Raw genomic sequence first — 20,387 nt, forward strand, 5'->3', positions numbered from 1 at the left:
AAAAATTTAAGCAACATGCTTAGATGAAGATAGGTCAATCAGATTCTGAAAATTATGAGGACCCATTTTAGAAGTCCTACAGTACAGAAAGAGGCCATTTGGTCCATCAAGTCTGCACTAGTCCTCTGAAGAGCCTCCCACCCAGACCCTGTAATCCCATATTTACCATGGCTCACCCACCTAGCCTGCACATTCTGGGGCAATGTAGCACGACCAATATACATAACCTGCACATCTTTGGACTGTGGGAGGAAATTAAAGCATCCAATGGAAACCCACACAGAATCAGAGAGAATGTGCAAACTCCACACAGACAGCTAATTTTTTATTTCAAAAATATACTTTATTCATAAAATATCTTTACATACATACATAGCCTGTATAATAGCATAAGAAGAAACAAACAAACATTGGAGTTTGACGAACCAATGAACAAGTCAAAGGCATGTCTTACTTGTACAAGATTTTATTTACATAAATTTGAAGCACCAGGGTGTTCGATAACTGAACAAACCCCACTCTGAACTTCATTGGAAAGACTTTAGATGGTGGTTTTTCCCCACTGCGCCTTGGCAGCCACTACCCCGAGCTTTAGTCTATCCCTCAGCGAATAGTCCCAGACCTTAGAATGTGTCAGTTTGCAACACAGGAATTCCTGATGCTCAAAATATGCATTCTCCTGCTCCTCGGATGCTGCCTCACCTGCTGTGCTTTTTCAGTGCCACACTCTCGACTCTGATCTCCAGAACCTTCAGTCCTCACTTTCTCCCAGTTTGCAACACTCAGTCAAGGTAAACTCCTTGCTCTGGAAGACCAACAAATTTCGGGCAAAACAGAATGTCTTTCACTGAGTTGATGGACCCGGAGGCACAATCGATGTTTGTCTCAGTGTACATCCCAGGGAATAGCCCGTAGGACTCAGAGTCCTGCATCATGGAGTTGCTCGGGATGAACCTCAACAAAAACCACTGCATTCTCTCCACACTTCCTTTGCAAAGGCCTATTCCAGAAGGAGCTGTGTGAAAGTGTCTACCTTCTATAGCCACTTAAGGGGCAGCATCCATGCTGTATGTCTCTATGGTTCTATGTGGAGAAGCAGAGAGTCCTAACGTACAATGAACTTCACACAGACAGCCACGCAAGGCTCAAATCAAACCTGGGTCCCTGGAGCTGTGAGGTAGCAGTGCTAACCACTGAGCTACATTGCCACTCCTTTAACTTGTGGTTGTTTTGGCTGGGTGAACGAAGGCTAGATTAGATTAGATTAGATTCCTTACAGTGTGGAAACAGGCCCGACAGCCCAACCACTCCACACTCACCGTCCGAAGGGTAGCCCACCCAGACCCATTTCCCTCTGACAGGTGCACCTAACACTAAGGGCAATTTAGCATGACCGATTCACCTGACCTGCACATCTTTGGATTGTGGGAGGAAACCGGAGCACCGGAGCACTCAGAGGAAACCCACGCAGACATGGGGACAATATGCAAACTCCACACAGACAATTGCCCAAGTCTGGAATCAAACCTGGGATCCTGGTGCTGTGAGGTAGCAGTGCTAACCACTGAGCCACCATGCCACCCCTTCACAACTTGTTAGAAAAAAGAATGCTTACAATCTGGCTCCCCTGTGTAACATTAATATTAACAGACTGAAATAGTTTCTCAACATGGCTCCAAATACATGATTGCCTTAAAACTCAAGTCAGGGGAAGGAGGGGCATAGGGGAGAATGGGAGCAATAGGGAGCAACAAGGAACCAAATTAATCCTGAAAATAGGAAGAGAAAAGGGAAGATTAATGGCAGGTCTCAATGGGCAACAGTAGATTTAGAATTGGAATATTCACACTTCTAGCTGCAAACTTCAACCTAAACAATCACAGCTAACTCAAAATCTGAGAAAGCACAGAAAGATAGATATCAAAAGTAGAGTATTAAAATCCGTCAGCTAAGCTAGTATTGAAGTTAGAAGGGAAAATTGTTGGGGTAGCAGAATGCATTCCAAGCAGCTGTTGCTCCATTTATAACTTGTTAAAATAAAATGTTGGCATTTAGATTTCACAGTTGTATTATTCAGATTATAACTTTATACTGCGGATATGTGATAATGCCTGACTGCAAGTAAATTAGAAGGTTGTAATCTTATCAAGAGATTTCAATTATGTCATAAACCATAGGACCAAAGCTTGGTTTACAGCAATTTTCTAAATCTGGCAATGAAATTGCTGCTTTAAATTTACATCAGTGTATTCTTTATTTGTATAATATAATATGATCCACTTGTAACACAATGTATAACATACCATGAAGCCTGAGAAGGCAGCTTCACTTATGTTCTGTTTTGCTGTAAGACAACACATGTACAGAAATTGAGTTATGCCAAACATAAAGTTGTGGATGGATTACAACTTTATCCAATTGGGCACGATGTTATGGGCCAGACTAAACATGCTGAAAACATGTCAAGGAGGTACCTAGACAGTAATGTTTTCTTATTTTAATGCCAAATGCCAGGTGTTGCATTCCAGGTACAATTCATTTGTTCAAACTACCAGGCTTTATTCAGACACTATTGTTAAAATACAGACAAAGTAAAAGTGGAATTGAAAAATTGACTTAACTATAACTCTATTGAAATACTCAACAAAATTATGAACTACTCATTAAGTGTTCCAAAATAGTAACATCTCATAAGTACATCATTGGCAAAGGAAAGTTCAGTAAAATAGATAGTCTCACATGCAATTCTAGCAGCAAGAAGAGACCCCCAGCTGTTAGCTGTAACAGAGAAAGGAGAAAGAACCCCCAGATCCAGCTTCAAGTCCCCAACTGCTACTGAAAGCTAAACTAAGAATCTTGGTTCTGTGGGAGCTTTAACCCACCCATTCAGGCGGTTTCTATTGTTCCAACATTAAAAAAAACCACAGGAATCACAAGCTAGCTTTATTGGCTTTGAGCGGACCACTCAGCACTTTTGTCTCAATATCTCTTTGTTAAAAAAAAAACAAAATACACCTCTTAAAGCTATAGTATCGTTACACCTCTTCTCTTTCAAAAAATGAACCATTAATATACAAAGATGGCTTCATTTTCAAAAACCTTTTGTCTTACGTTATTGGTACATGACAATACATATACATTACATTGACTGTAAGCATGCAAACATTTACTACTTCAGTTGATTGCGATCCATTTTTTCCCATCACCAAACACTTTCATTAAAGTTGTGACAAAGTGTCAGCAATTACGTTCTTTCGTCCTGCCATGTGTATAATTTTTAAATTGGATGGCTCCATCTAAACAGTCTGGTATTTTTAACCTTACATTTTTCTAAAAGCTTTAAGGGGTTATGATCAGTATATACAATTGTCTCAGACACATTGCTGGCAGCATAAATGTTGAAATGTTGCCACACCAACACCAAACTCAAGGTCTCCTTCCCAATTGTGGAATATTTCTGTTGATGATTATTCAGTTTTATGGAAAGGTACTCAAAAGGTCTTTCTATCATCTCGTCATCTTCTTGCAAAAGTACAGCACCAACACCCACATCACTCACATCAATTTGAAAGGCTTGGCGCTATTGTTGTAGCTTAAACGCAATGGCATCCAAACTGAAGATGCTTACTCATGACAGAGAATCTGCACATTGAGTGAGATAGTAATCAGTATATAATATATGTAGATATGTACACACATTACTCAAATGAAACAGCAAACGTTTCAGAAATTTCTAGAAATTTTCACAAATTTACACTCGTGATGTGCAGAGATTCCAAAAAATTCAGTTTTGAGTCAGCAACTACCAAAAATGATACACCAAGGTAAGAAAACTCACTAAGCTGGACATAAAAATATGGTTAACCCAAATTGATTTGTATTAACATGAAATCCTGTAAATCTGTATTTATCTCCTTTGACGATAAAACATGCTGAATAAATCCATGTTTGTTCATTCATTTTAGTTTGTTCAAGAAATGGACAATTTCAAGTGAGTATGATCTCAACATGAAAGTAAATCATGTTTTATTTTCTTCCTGTAGTGTTTTCATGGAAGGATAAAAATATCAAAATCAGAAGAATTGCAATGTCACAAGCATTCTTCAGCAGACTATTTTGTGGTGCCAATGAGTTCCTTTTCAGTTTTTCAAGGTAAGTTACAATTATACTAGCACCATTATTCTGTGGTGAACTGTGAAGCATTGCTTATTGCATTTGGGCAAACAATAGAAGCAATGTGTTGATCCCCAGAGAAAAAACAGTCAGCACACCTGGTGCTATTTTTATATTGATGAAATCATGCGCAGCAGTACAATGATTCGTTGGCATGAGAGGCAGCATCATGTTACTGTTCCACCAACACAGGAGAAAAGGTTTTGAAAAACATTTTTCAATAATGGTTGTGCCTCTTTACAGTATTGATATCTATTATTATAAAAATTAAGTACTGATGAGATTTTAAGAGAAGTCAAGAATAACAAGGCAGCATATCCAAGCCATTTAAGCTTTGTGTAATGGATTGCTTTTCATATATTTATTTATGGGGAGGCACCCTGCAAGTGTCACCCATCTTTGCTAACTGCTCAAAAATGATGTCAACTATGAATGAATAATTTAATTGCATTTCTTTAGGGCTTTTCTATATCCTCCGTGCATTTTACAGTGTCGATTTGTGCACAGCAAAGTTCCTCCAAACTACAGTGAAATAGACAATCAATTCATCTGTTTTGCTGATGTTTCCTGAAGGATGAATACTTATTGGGACATCAGGAGATGTTCACTACTCCTCTTCTAATTGTGCCTTGCGATTGTTAATGTTCATCTGAATAGGCAGACAGAACCTTATTTTAAGATCTAATCTAAAGATGGCCAGCTAAAAAAAAAGCTAATTTTATGGCTACAGAAACACTTTTGTAGTAGTAAACAACAAAAATAACGTACTGATATTTCAATTATTTCAGAAATTTGATGGCAAACGTTTGACAATATTAGGTATTCCTTGAAAAATTATGCTAAGATGCATTCATTCAGCCTGTTGATACCTTACTGATAATGTTGCTTTAATTTTTAAAACTATGAATCATGTTCTATTTCATCAAATCCTGCACATCATAGCTTTGGACAGACCTTTATTCTCCAGCAGGATAGTGAGAATGTGAAATAAACTTCCAAAGAAGGTAATTGATATAGAGTTAAATATCTACTCCATTCCCATTTCCCTGTTCTTTCCTCATCGCTTTCATATTTTTAAATTCTTATCAGACTTTTTAAAAATGCTGTTACAGTCATTGCCTCAATTATTCTTTGGGATAAAATATTTCAATATACAAAAACATTTGGTGTGAAGAAATTCTAACTTTCAGCTCACTCAGTTAATGATGATTCTAATTCTATACTATTTGTAACTCACTGCTAGCCAGCAGAAGCAATCTTTCACAATCTGTTCTCTTGGAAACTTTTATCATTTTGAATATCTCAAATAATAATAGTCAGCTTACCACATGGTGAGTACATGGTGAAGAATATTAAAATGTGAAGCTGCCATTTTATGTTTAGTTTCATGACAGAGCTCTGCACCTGTGAAGACATGAAAAACAAAGATACTATATTGGGAATAACAAGGTAGGTAGCATGTGTAAAGCAGGAAACCAGCAGAAACCAAATCCAGAATCAATTTGCAACCATGCTGTCAAATGTACAGAACAAATATGTGAATGCATTAATAACATGCATTTTTATTTGGCATACTGCTGATGACAGTGAGTTTCCTCAGAATTCAGCTAAGTGAAGGCGTATCATTCTTTTATAACTATAAGTTATTAATTCGATTGTAGAAAGTTAAATTTATTTGTAGTCTGATCACCCATAAGAATAAGCAATAACTTCCTGAGTTTAATTGCTTCCCTCAGAGGACTATTAGCTTGGTGCAATTGTTTATATGATGGCAATGTGAACTCTTTTGGGATACACAATGATATAATCCTTTCCCAAGACATAAAACCTAGTACTACCAGCCTAAAACGTATGAACTGACTCACAAAGTAACAGCATTGCTGAAAATCTTAAAGCTAAAGTCATCCTGAAACTGAATTCGCAGTTACAAAATACTCTGTGATGATTAAATTACACCTAGTACACATTAAATAGGATTTTCCTTCCTTTTTGAACACTCTTGTGTTACTACTAGCCTAAAATGGATGAACTGACTCACAGCATTACTGAAAATCTTCAAGCTAAAGTCATCCTGAAACTGAATTGGCAGTTACAAAATACTCTGTGATGATTAAATTACACGCAATGCACATTAAATAGGATTTTCCTTCCTTTTTGAACACTTTTGAGTACTTTGCAGCTTTCAACCAAATTGAGTATGTTACAAATAGCACTCAAATGAAGAGACACTCCCATCAGTTATGATGATCACTGGCTGAGCATCCACTTCACCATATTTGCTTCAGTACATTAACAAACAGGATACTTAATCCAAAATAATTAAAAACATAATTAATCCTTACTTAAGGAGGGATGTAAATATGCTGGAAGCAGTTCAAAGACGGTTTACTAGACTAACACTTAGACTGGGTGGGTTGTCTTATGAGAAAAGACTGACACAGTAGGCTTGTGTCTGCTGGAGCTTAGAAGAAGGACTGAAACGTATAAGTCTCCCAAAGGATCTTGACTGGGTATATGTTGTGAGAAAGTTTCCTCTCCTGGAAAAGTATAGAGCTCGGGACCATGATTTGAAAATATGCAGTCAGCCATTTTAAATAGAGATGATGACATAAGGTCATGGATCTTTGGTTTTTTAATGAAAAGGCAGGGAAAGCAGAGGCTTCAAATATTTTTCAGGAAGAGGTGAATAGATTCTTGATAAGCAAAGGATGAACATTTATCATTGTACACAAGGGAATATGAACTTGTGGCTAGAATCAGTTCAACAATGGTCTCATTAAATGGCACAGCAGGGATGAGGAGCCTATTGGTTTACTGCTGCATCTTGTTCATATGTTCAAGTGAAATAGTCTAAAAACTGCCTGGAAATGCACAACTGGTGAAAATTGAACCGATCCAACATTGAGATTTGAAGTTTTTGTTTAGAATGGGGTGGTACAGTGATTAGCACTGTCACCTCACAGTGTCAGGGACCCAGCTTTGATTCCAGCCTTTGGTGACTTGCACTTTCTCTTTGTATCTGTATGGGTTTCCACCGGGTGCTCCAGTTTCCCCCCCATGGTCCAAAGGTGTGCAGCTGAGGTGGATTAGCCATGCTAAGTAAAGAGTTATGAGTATAAGGGTGAGTTTGGGTGAGATGTTCCTTGGAGGGGTGGTTCAGTCTATGCGCACTGTAGGGATTCTACAAAACTTAAAGGAAAGCAAGATTGCTAATCTTGCATTAGAAACAATAGGGATGGAGTCACTTCCAAGAACATACAAAATCAGTGCAGTAACAAGTACAGGACATTTGAGACTATTCTGCACATAGTGAATTCATCTTCATGCAGTTGGAAACATATTCTTGGTGGTTTGCAGTAAAGAAAAGCAGTTCTTAATAAGACAGAAGCCTCCCTAATAGGTGAGCACAAGCAGAAACTGTACCCATTTTGAGGAGATGCCATTAAAAATTATAGGCTGAGAATTCAGAGAAAGCCTGGGACACATACCAAGTGTACAAAATGAAAACAGATCTGGTTGGGTTTGTCTGATCGTGCTTGCTTACAATAACAAATAGAATATTCAGCAATTGTAAAACGATATAAAAAGCATATAATGTTCATGTGATTGCAACCTGCATAACAATGCACTCACCATATGCTTCCTGTCATTCCACACAAAACCAGAAGAAGTCAATCCCCAAGGACATCAAAGATTCAACATTCCACCCACATCCCCTCCCCCAACACCATGCCAGCAGTAAAATATGAAAATTATAACTGTAAGATGATTCATTCTGTGTATTTTTCAATATATTGTGTGCCAGCTGGTTGTAATGCAAAGAGCAGGGGTTTTCGTTATAGAGATTAAAGTGCTTCGAACTGAAGAACTTAGGAGAACTTGCACCTAACAAACAGACACTTGCAATGAACTGGACTGATCAAATCAGTGTCGCAACAAAGGGAGGTGTGGTTAGTAAAGTTTGAGTTGCTGTTTCCGTGCTGTATATCTCTATGACTCTATGACTCCAATAAAATAATTGCAAATTAATCAAGCAAGCTGCAATTAAGACGAACAAATATGGGTCAGAGATAACAGATATACCAAAACCACAGTGGGGATACAACTGCAAGAATTACAAGATGGAATGAAAGAATCAATCAGCAGCTGTAATCGGGAGAGAGTGGATGTGATAGGAGAAAAGCTCCCTCTCACAAATTATATATGAATCACGCAACAATTATTGTTTTCCAGAAGCAGAAAAAGGCTGTACTGTCATGTGCAATTGGAAGCAACACTCTCCATGTCTGTTATTAGTCTAAATTTATATGGCCAAATGAAGTAACTGCCTGCAGCTCATACTCAGGAGAACCACTTATCATGGATGCTGAAGAGGTAGCGGGATTGCTTGATAAAACTTTAGCGGCTCATGAGCAGATTTCTACAATGACTGTGGACCACCCTGCTGAGTTGCTTTGGCATTTCAACTTCATGGGTCTAGCAACAAAGCTAAATCAGAATATATTCTGACTGTGACTGGTAAATGATTCATGGTGTGGATGGATTTAGTGTCATTCTATAGTTAACACAGTTGTACAGCAACAGCTGTGTGTTACTTAGTCAACACCAACTGAATCTGCAGGAGAAACCTCAGACATGCAAATAGCTACCAGAGTTGCAATGGCTCCTATGAGTAGTCCCACTAATAGCTTCAAGATGTTGTTATAGACACATAGAGTCATAGATCTGTGATTCAAGTCATAAAAAAGGGACTTTGAATAGGGTAGCTCTGGGGCAACTTCACCAATCTCTTAAAAATAGTCACTGCTAAATTGTAGCCATTTGGCACACAATATTGAACTACACAATGTACTTTGTGGTTTTAGATATGGTTAGTCCATGTAATATACACTGCAGAGACATGGGGTCCTTATTGACACAGAGATATTGAAGTTTATTTACAATATTAACCATTTACATTGTTATGATGCATGATCAATTACTACATGGATTTGACATGGCAATCGAAAATTAGAATTCCTACAGTGTAGAAACAGGCCCTTCAGCCCAACAAGTCCACACTGATTCTCCAAAGAGTATCCACCCAAACCCATTACCCTACATTTCCCCTGACTAATGCAACTAACTTACACATCCCTGAACACTATGGGCGATTTAGCTTGGCCAATTCACCTAACCGGCACATCTTTGGACTATGGGAGGAAACCCATGCAGACACGGGGAGAATGTGCAAACCACACACAGTCACCCAAGGCTGGAATCGAACCCGGGTCCCTAGTGCTGTGAGGCAGCAGTGCTAACCGCTGAGCCACTATGCTGCTCTGAGTTCTTGGCAGATCACTTTATATTTACTGATTATGGTTTTTAACAGTACAAATAGTGTATCTTGTGAGACCATTCAAATGAGAATATTGAAAAGAGGTAATTTATTGAACAACCCATTTCCTTCATTCACTTTCGGGGAGAAGAGATATCTGGGACTACAGGAGACATGTCTCCTCGGGAGTGAGTGTGTACGAAAAGTCCCAGAGAGACCTAATAGGAAGTTTAATGGTTGGTGAAAAGCTGCAGCTAATTCTCTTTTACTAAAACTAGAAAAAAGGTGTGGTAGCACTGCTGCCTCACAGCGCCAGAGAACTGGGTTCGATTCCAGCCTCAGGTGACTGTTTCTGTGGGGCTTGTATATTCTCTCCATGTCTGTGTGGGTTTCCTCCAGCTGCTCTGATTTCCTCCCACAATCCAACGATGTGTCAGTTAGGGAGATTGGCCATGCAAATGTGCTAGGCAAAAGTGAGGACTGTAGATGCTGGAGATCAGAGTCTAGATTAGAGTGGTGCTGGAAAAGCACAGCAGATTAGTCAGCATCCGAGGAGCAGGAAAATGGACGTTTTGGGCAAAAGCCCTTCATCAGGAATGAGAGAGGGAGCCTCCGGGGTGGAGAGATAAATGGGAGGGGGATGGGGCTGGGGAGAAAGTAGCCAAGTACAATAGGTGGATGGAGGTGGGGATGAAGGTGATAGGTGGGAAAGGAGGGTGGAATGGGTAGGTGGGAAGGAAGATTGGCAGGTAGGACAAGTCATGGGGATGGTGCTGAGCTGGCAGGTTAGAACTGGGGTAAGTGGGGGGAGGGGAAATGAGGAAACTGGTGAAGTCCACATTGATGTGCTGGGGAAGATGAGGCGTTCATCCTCCAGGCATCAGGTGGTGAGGGACTGGCAGTGGAGGAGGCCCAGGACCTGGCATGTCCTCGGCAGAGTGGGAGGGGGAATTGAAATGTTCGGCCACGAGTCAGTGGGGTTGATTGGTGCGGGTGTCCCGGAGATGTTCCCTAAAAGACTCTGCGAGAAAACTTCCAGTCTCCCCAATGTGTGCAAGGATTTGCAGGCTAGGTGGATTAGACATAGTAAGTGCAGGTTATGGGACAGGCTGGGATGCTGTTTGGAGGGTCAGTGTAGACTCAAAGGTGAAATGGCCTCTATCTACACTGTAGGGATTCTGTGATTCTACTCAATTCTCAGTAAGGAACATTAATAAAAAGGAGGTAAAGTCAAATCAAGTCAAAGTCAACTAAAATAAAGTTAACATATATGAAGTTAGATTACTTCTAAGATTTCATATAAGTTTACATTTATTCTAAGGGTAGCAAATAGTTTTCAAAGTTATGAGATGATAAGTCAGCAGAGTGGAGTACACATCCTGTGCTATGTGTGAAGTCATGAACATACCATGTGTTCAGACAAACATATCGGCAGGAAGTGTCACCACTGCACAAGCTTGAGCTCCAAGTTTCAGAAACTGAGCAGTGGTTGGAGTCACTGCTGCATCTGTGAGGTTGAGGACTACTTGGATAGCACACATAAGGAGCTGGTCACACCACGGTTTAGAAGAGTACAAACAGAGAAGGAATGGCTGTCTACCGGATATTCTTAGAAAACCAGACAGTTGAAGAGGTGACCTCTGAATATATCAGGAGAAAGTGAGGTCTGCAGATGCTGGAGATCAGAGATGGAAATGTGTTGCTGGAAAAGCGCAGCAGGTCAGGCAGCATCTAGGGAACAGGAGAATCGACGTTTCGGGCATTAGCCCTTCTTCAGGAATGAGGAAAGTTGGTCCAGCAGGCTAAGATAAAAGATGGGGAGGAGGGACTTGGGGGAGGGGCGTCGGAATTGTGATAGGTGGAAAGAGGTCAAGGTGAGGGTGATAGGTCAGACTGGGGTGGGGGCGGAGAGGTCGGGAAGAAGATTGCAGGTTAGGAAGGCGGTGCTGAATTTGATGGATTTGACTGAGACAGGCTGGGGGGAGGGGAAATGAGGAAACTGGTGAAATCCGAGTTCATCCCTTGTGGTTGGAGGGCTCCTAGCCGGAAGATGAGGCGTTCTTCCTCCAATTCCTCCAACCGTCGTTTCGCTGTGGTCTGATGAGGAGGTTGAACATTTCATCCACTTCACCAACACCTTCCACCCCGACCTCAAATTCACCTGGACAGTTTCAGATTCCTCCCTCCCCTTCCTCGACCTTTCTATTTCTATCTCAGGCGACCGAATCAACACGGACATCTACTACAAACCAACCGACTCCCACAGCTACCTGGACTACACCTCCTCCCATCCTGTCCCCTGTAAAAACGCCATCCCATTCTCCCAATTCCTTCGACTCCGCCGCATCTGCTCCCAGGAGGACCAGTTTCAAAAACGCACATCCCAGATGGCCTCCTTCTTCAAGGACCGCAATTTCCCCCCCGACGTGGTCGACGATGCCCTCCACCGCATCTCTTCCACTTCCCGATCCTCCGCCCTTGAACCCCGCCCCTCCAACCGCCACCAGGACAGAACCCCACTGGTCCTCACCTAGGATATATTTCCCCACCACCAAGGATATATTTCCCTCCCCTCCCCTATCAGCATTCCGTAAAGACCACTCCCTCCGTGACTCCCTCGTCAGATCCACACCCCCCACCAACCCAACCTCCACTCCCGGCACCTTCCCCTGCAACCGCAGGAGGTGCAAGACTTGCGCCCACACCTCCCCCCTCACCTCCCTCCAAGGCCCCAAAGGAAACTTCCATATCCGCCACAGATTCACCTGTACCTCCACACATATCATCTATTGCATCCTTTGCACCCGATGTGGCCTCCTCTATATTGGGGAGACGGGCCGCCTACTTGCGGAGCGTTTCAGGGAACACCCTTGGGACACCCGGACCAACCAACCCAACCACCCTGTAGCTCAACATTTCAATTCCCCCTCCCACTCCACCAAGGATATGCAGGTCTTTGGACTCCTCCATCGTCAGACCACAGCGAAACGACGGTTGGAGGAAGAACGCCTCATCTTCCGGCTAGGAACCCTCCAACCACAAGGGATGAACTCGGATTTCACCAGTTTCCTCATTTCCCCTCCCCCCAGCCTGTCTCAGTCAAATCCATCAAATTCAGCACCGCCTTCCTAACCTGCAATCTTCTTCCCGACCTCTCCGCCCCCACCCCAGTCTGACCTATCAGCCTCACCTTGACCTCTTTCCACCTATCACATTTCCGACGCCCCTCCCCCAAGTCCCTCCTCCCCATCTTTTATCTTAGCCTGTTGGACCAACTTTCCTCATTCCTGAAGAAGTGCTAATGCCCGAAACGTCGATTCTCTTGTTCCCTAGATGCTGCCTGACCTGCTGCGCTTTTCCAGCAACACATTTCCATCTCTGAATATATCAGGCTTGACAATCCGTATTCTGCTTTAGAAACTAGTGAGGGTGATAGTTTCTCATGGATGTGCAACCAGTGACATCATTGGCATGAATGGCTTTTTTGCTGTACAATGGAGAGAAAGAAGAATAGAAGGGCAATAGTATAGTGGATTCCACAGTCAGAGAATCAGACAGGTGTTTCTGCGGCAACAAATGTGACTGCTGGATGGTATGTTGCCTTTCTGGTGCCAGAATCAAGGATGACACAGAGTAGCTGGGACATCTTTCTTGGGGAGGAGAATCAGACTGAAGTCATGGGTCACATTGGTAGCTACAACATAGGTAGGAAGAGAAATGAGACCTTGAAAGCAAAGTTCAGGTATTTAGGAAGGAAATATAAAAGTAGGATCTCAAGAGCAGTAATCTCAGGTGGCATCAAGGAGCACTAACAAAGCTAGTGTCAATGGCAATCAGGGGATTACTCTCCATTGGTTGGATTCAAAGGGGAAGTCTGTTGTGATTGATGGAGGGCAGTTATTTCAGCTCCAGATCATCACGGCAGGAGAACCTTAGGCTGGTGTCCTTGTCCCTAACATCATCAGCTACTTCAGCAATGACTTTCTCTCTATCATAAGGTCAGACCTTGGGATGCTCACTAATAATTGCACAATGTTTGGTACCATGGATTTGTGACTCCTCGGATTCTGAAGCAGTCCATGTTCAAATGTAGCAAGATCTAGACAATAGCCAGGTTTGGCTTGGTAATATTTATGTCACACAAGTACCAGGCATGACCATTTCAAACAAGAGATCACCCCTTGACAACTATCACCCATTGACATTGAATGTTTTCATTGCATTCTCCACTATTGATACCCTGAGAATTATCCTTAACCAGAAACTGAACTGGACTAGCCATATAAATACAGTGACTATAAGAGCAGATCAGACACTAGGAGTACTGCAACCAGTATCTCACCTCCTGACTCCACAAAGCCTATTCACCTTCTGAAAGGCTCAGGTCAGGAGTGTGATGCAATACTCCACACATGCTTAAATGGGAGCAGGTCCAACAACACTCAAAAGGGTTGACATCATCCAGGGCAAAATTAGTCACTTTGATTGGCACCACATCCACTCCCACCACCAGTGATGCTCAGTAGCAGTAGTGCCTACTATCTACACGATGCACTGCAGAAATTCATCAAAGTTCCTTAGACAGCACCTTCCAAACCCACAACTACTACCATCAGAAGGGCAAGGGCAGCAGATAAGTGGGAACACCACCACCTGCAAGACCCTTCCAAGTCACTTGCCACTGTGACTTGGAAATATATCACTGTTCCTTCAGTATCATTGGGTCAAAACCCTGGAAGCACCTCCCTAAATGCAGCTCACCACTTCACTCCCAGATATGTTTTACTCGTTTACAATCAGGTAAGGTGCAGGGGTTGGGGCACAGGGGGTGGTGGTGTGGGGGGGTGGTGGGGGGGGGTTCACCTGCACTGTGAACTTTTATCCCAAATCCAACCTTAGGCTCGCTTTTTGGTCCATGTTGCACTGAAAGTTCACAGAAAGGGATCTAAGTGGATGAGGGTATCTTAGTCTGGTGCTATTCAGACTTAAATGGGCTTTAATTCCTGTTTATATTCTAACTTGAAAATACAGTGCAGTTTCATCATTCCCAAACATCAAATTTATGAAATATGAATATAATTCCAATATCATTAACATGTTGACTTATGTTCAATATCGATGCCACATTAAGAATATGAACTTTTTGCAGATACTTTATCTTTTTCTTTCCCTTCCCAAGTCTAGTGGTACATGAGGTAGAAAAGAACACATAATTATCTCCATTTTCCTATGGCTAAGCTTCCTGGAACTGGTCATCGGGCTGTTGCTTAAGGGGCACCACATTGCATCAAACATAGCTGACCAGGAGAGCCTTCTACTCCACCAGAGGCATATTGGAAAGATTTGTAGGTTGATAATGATCTTCTCTGACCATCAAATATTGGAGGGGTCTTGAACCTGGAGGTTTTGGCTCAGAAGCAGGGATGCTACTCACTTTTTAAAAAATTCTCTTGTGGGTCTTTGGTGTAGCTGGATGGACTAGCATTTGTTGCCCATCCCTAGTTAGCTGTGAGAAGGTGGTGGTGAGCTGCCTTCTTGAACTGCTGCAGTCCACTAGCATTGTAGGTAGACTCATAATACTAGGGAATTCCAGGACTTTAACCTAGCAACAGTGAAAGAACAGTAATATATTTCCAAATCAGGATGGTGAGTGGGTTTGAGGGGAACTTACAGATGATGGTGTTCCCATGTAACTGCTGCCCTTGTGGTTCTAAATGGAAGTGGTTTTGGGATTGGAAGGTGCTATCTAAGGAATTTTGGCGAATTTCTGCAGTACATCTTGTAGATAGAACACATTGCTGCTCCTGAGTATTGGTGGTGGTTGGAGTGGATCTTCGTGGATGTAGTGGCCAATCAAGCCAGTTGCTTTGTCCAGGATGATGTTGAGCTTCATGAGTTTTCCTGGTGCTGCACTCATCCAGGCAAGTGGGGAATATTCCATCACATTTCAGATATGTGCCATGTAGATGGTGGACAGGTTTTGGGAAGTCAGGAGGTGAGTTATATGTTGCATTCTTCCTAGCTTTTGACCTGCTCTTGTAGCCATTGTATTTATATGGCAGGTTCAGTTGAGTTTCTGGCCAATGGTATCCCCCAAGATGTTGATATTGGGAGAATTCAGTGATAGTAACACCATTGAATATCATGGGACAGTGGTTAGATTGTCTCTTATTGGATGTGGTCATTGTCTGGTATTCGCAATGCTTGCCACTTTTCATCCCAAGCCGGTTAATGAGCAGATCTTATTGCATTTGAACATGAACTGCTTGAGTATCTGAGGAGTAGTGAATGGTGCTGATTATTGTGCAAACCTTGGAAGCCATTCCCACTTTTAACCTTATGACAGAGGGAAGGTCATTGATGAAGTAGCTGAAGATGGTTCTGCCAAGCACTACCCTGAGGAATTCCTACAGAGATGCCCTGGAGCTGAGATGACAGACCACAACCATCTTACAATGTGCCAGGTATGACTCCAACCAACAAAAGAGTTTTCCTTCAGTACCCATTGATTCCAGTTTTACAAGGTCTCCTTGATGCCACACTTGTCGAATGCAGCCTTAATGTCAAGGTCTGTCACTTTCCGTCAACTCTGGAATTCAGCTCTTTTGTCCATGTTTGAACAAAGACTGTAGTGAACTCAGGAGGTGAGAGAACGTGGTGAAACCCAAACTGGGTGGCCAGTGATCAGGTTCTGCTAAGCAAAGTGTTGCTTGATAGCACCGTTGATAGCACCTTCTCTCACTTTACTGATAGTCAAGTGTAGACTGATTGATCATTGGCAGGATTGGATTTAACCTGCTTTTTTGTGTACAGGACATACCTGGCTAATTTTCCACATTGTCGACTAGACACCAGTGTTGTAGCTTAATTGGATCAAATTGGTTCGGGGAGCGTCTGGAGCACAAGTCTTCATTGCTATTACCAGAATGTTGTCATGGATTATAGCCCTTGAAGTAACCAGTGTCTCCATTTCTTGATAGCACATGAAGTGTATCGAATTGGCTGAAGACTGGCATCTTGATGCTGGGGACCACTGGAGGAGGCTGAGATGAATCAGTCACTCGGAACCTCTGTCTGAAGATTGTTGCAAATGCTACAGTCTTATCTTTTGTTATGTCCTGTGATCTTACTTACACAAAGTGAGACTGCATGAAAAGAACCAGATAAAGGTTCATGAATATTCACAGTAGATTATGAAGGTATGCCTCAAAATGGTCAAAGATGACAGAATGTAATGAGAAAGAATGAAAAAGAACAATTAATGGTATACTTTTAAAAAATGTTCTGAAATAAGGATAATTACTGCTTGAGGCATAGGTTAACTTTCTCATTATGTCACATGCCATTCCTTTCAACTATTTGCACAAGTAAATGACTGCTATTTGAACAGCTAGATGGGAAATTCCCACAGCTTTATTCATTTGTTCGACCAGTGAACTGCATGCTTTGTGAGGTAAAAACAATGACTGCAGATGCTGGAAACCAGATTCTGGATTAGTGGTGCTGGAAGAGCACAGCAGTTCAGGCAGCATCCAAGGAGCTTCAAAATCGACGTTTCAGGCAAAAGCCCTTCATCAGGTATTAAGGCAGTGAGCCTGAAGCGTGGAGAAATAATCTAGAGGAGGGTAGGGGTGGGGAGAAAGTAGCATAGAGTACAATGGATGAGTGGGGGAGGGATGAAGGTGATAGGTCAGGGAGGAGAGGGTGGAGTGGATAGGTGGAAAAGGAGATAGGCAGGTAGGACAAGTTCGTTCAAGTCATGGCGACAGTGCTGAGCTGGAAGTTTAGAACTAGGGTGAGGAGGGGGAAGGGGAAATGAGGAAACTGTTGAAGTCCACATTGATGCCCTGGGGTTGAAGTTTTCCGAGGTGGAAGATGAGGTGTTCTTCCTCCAGGCGTCTGGTGGTGAGGGACCGGCGGTGAAGGAGGCCCAGGACCTCCATGTCCTCGGCAGAGTGGGAGGGGGAGTTGAAACCACCATGGGGCGGTGTGGTTGATTGGTGCGGGTGTCCCGGAGATGTTCCCTAAAGCGCTCTGCTAGGAGGCGCCCAGTCTCTCCAATGGAGAGGAGACCACATCGGGAGCAATGGATACAATAAATGATATTAGTGGATGTGCAAGTAAAACTTTGATGGATGTGGAAGGCTCCTTTAGGGCCTTGGATAGAGGTGAGGGCGGAGGTGTGGGCGCAGGTTTTACAGTTCCTGCGGTGGCAGGGGAAAGTGCCAGGATGGGAGGGTGGGTTGTAGGGAGGCGTGGACCTGACCAGGTAGTTACGGAGGGAACGGTCTTTGCGAAAGGCGAAAAGGGGTGGGGAGGGAAATATATCCCTGGTGGTGGGGTCTGTTTGGAGGTGGCAGAAATGTCAGCGGATGATTTGGTTTATGCGAAGGTTGGTAGGGTGGGGTCTGAGGGCGGAGGTGCGGGATGTAGACGAGGGCATCTTTAACCATGTGGGAAGGGAAATTGCGGTCTCTAAAGAAGGAGGCCATCTGGTGTGTTCTGTGGTGGAACTGGTCCTCCTGGGAGCAGATCCGACGGAGGCGGAGGAATTGGGAATATGGGATGGCATTTTTGCAAGAGGTAAGGTGGGAAGAGGTGTAATCCGGGTAGCTGTGGGAGTCGGTGAGTTTGTAAAAAATGTCAGTGTCAAGTCGGTCGTCATTAATGGAGATGGAGAGGTCCAGGAAGGGGAGGGAGCTGTCAGAGATGGTCCAGGTAAATTTAAGGTCAGGGTGCAATGTGTTGGTGAAGTTGATGAATTGCTCCACCTCCTCGCGGGAGCACGAGGTGGCGCCAATGCAGTCATCAATGTAGCGGAGGAAGAGGTGGGGAGTGGTGCCAGTGTAATTATGGAAGATCAACTGCTCTACGTAGCCAACAAAGAGACAGGCATAGCTGGGGCCCATACGTGTGCCCATGGCTACCCCTTTGGTCTGGAGGAAGTGGGAGGATTCAAAGGAGAAATTGTTAAGGGTGAGGACCAGTTTGGCCAAATGAATGAGAGTGTCGGTGGAAGGGTACTGTTGGGGACGTCTGGAGAGGAAAAAATGGAGGGATTGGAGGTCCTGGTCATGGCGGATGGAGGTGTAGAGGGATTGGATATCCATGGTGAAGATGAGGCGTTGGGGGCCGGGGAAACGCAAGTCTTGGAGGAGGTGGAGGGCGTGGGTGGTGTCTCGAACGTATGTGGGGAGTTGCTGGACTAGGGGGGATAGGACAGTGTCGAGGTAGGTAGAGATGAGTTCAGTGGGGCAGGAGCATGCTGAGACAATGGATCGGCCAGGGTGGTCAGGCTTGTGGATCTTGGGAAGGAGGTAGAACCGGGCAGTGCGGGGTTCCTGGACTATGAGGTTGGAAAACTGTGGGTGGGAGATCTCCTGAGGTGATGAGGTTCTGTATGGTCTGGGAGATGATGGTTTGGTAATGGGGGGTTGGGGTCATGGTCGAGGGGGCAGTAGGAAGAGGTGTCCTCGAGTTGACGTTTGGCTTCAGCGGTGTAGAGGTCAGTGCGCCAGACTACCACTGCGCCCCCTTTATCCGCTGGCTTGATGGTGAGGTTGGGATTGGAGCAGAGGGATTGGAGGGCTGCAAAATCTATGCTGTCATTCAATGCACAAACAAATTAAACTGGAGTCAGGAGGTTGCAAGCAAGACCCTTAGACCTCTCACTTTCCCTGAAAATATTTTAGTGTGAAAGAGGTTGATCTTCTGAAAGTACTTCTGCTAATTCTTTTTTCTCTCTGATTTTGGTATTACACCACATTCAGTATAAGTCGTCAGGGACTTGTGGGGTTCGCCTCGCTTCAGTTCTCTGGGTACAACTACACACTTTTCCCGGCAACAAAGAAAGAGTTACTTTTAAATACTGCCTCTTTTATTATCAGGAGATTCCAAAAGCTTCGCACGCAATTAATAATTTTGCAATAAAGTCGTTGTCTTTTAGGCAAAGAAGCCAGCTACCTGCTCAAAGTAACAATCCACATCAGCAATGATATAAATGACAAGTATTATACTACGTTGTAGGAGTTGGGAGGTCATGTTGCGGCTGTACAGGACATTGGTTAGGCCATTTTTGGAATACTGCATTCAATTCTGGTCTCTTGCTACAGGAAACATGCTGTTAAACTTGAAAGTGTTCAGAAAATAATTATGAGGAAGTTGCCAGGGTTGGAGGGTTTGAGCTTTAGGGAGAGGCTGAATAGGCTCGAACTATTTTCCCTGGAGCGTCGGAGGCTGAGGGGTGAACTTAGAGAGGTTTATAAAATCATGAGAGGCTTGGATAGGGTGAATTGTCAAGCTCTTTTCCCAAGGGTAGGGGAGTCCAAAACTGGAGGGGAAAAATTTAAGAGGCGGATGAAAATGTTGCCAAGGGGTAACATTTTCATGCACAGAGTGCTGCATGTATGGAATGAACTGCCAGGTGAATTGTTGGAGACTGGTACAATTACAACATTTAAAAGGCATCTGGATGGGTACATGAATAGGAAGGGTTTAGAAGGATAAGGACCGAATGCTGGCAAATGAGATAAAATTAATTGAGAATATTTGGTCAGCATGTACTGTACATCTCTATGACTCTAGATGATGGAAGTTAATTGATCAATTAATTGTGTGTATATAAATCAGGAACAGGAGGACCTCTTCAGATGCAGTTATAGTTTCCCTACATATGGGCTAGAAGGTACTGCGGTAGAGCTGTGTCATAGCATGTCAAAACAAGTTGGTTGAAAATAATTTATATGGAAGCTTCTTGAGAAGTAATGCTCTTGTCTCTGTCTGTCGACCCTGGTTCAAATCTCACCTGCCAAAGAGGTTTAATATACCACTTTTTAAAAAAAAATGTATGCTTTGTTAGGAAGAGGGAACCGCTGTCCACTGGGGCCGTCCCTTTTGC

Source organism: Chiloscyllium plagiosum, unplaced genomic scaffold (assembly GCF_037043375.1).
Source record: "Chiloscyllium plagiosum isolate Xiang-an unplaced genomic scaffold, Cpla_swu_hap1 HiC_scaffold_21, whole genome shotgun sequence".
Classification (NCBI taxonomy): Eukaryota; Metazoa; Chordata; class Chondrichthyes; order Orectolobiformes; family Hemiscylliidae; genus Chiloscyllium; species Chiloscyllium plagiosum.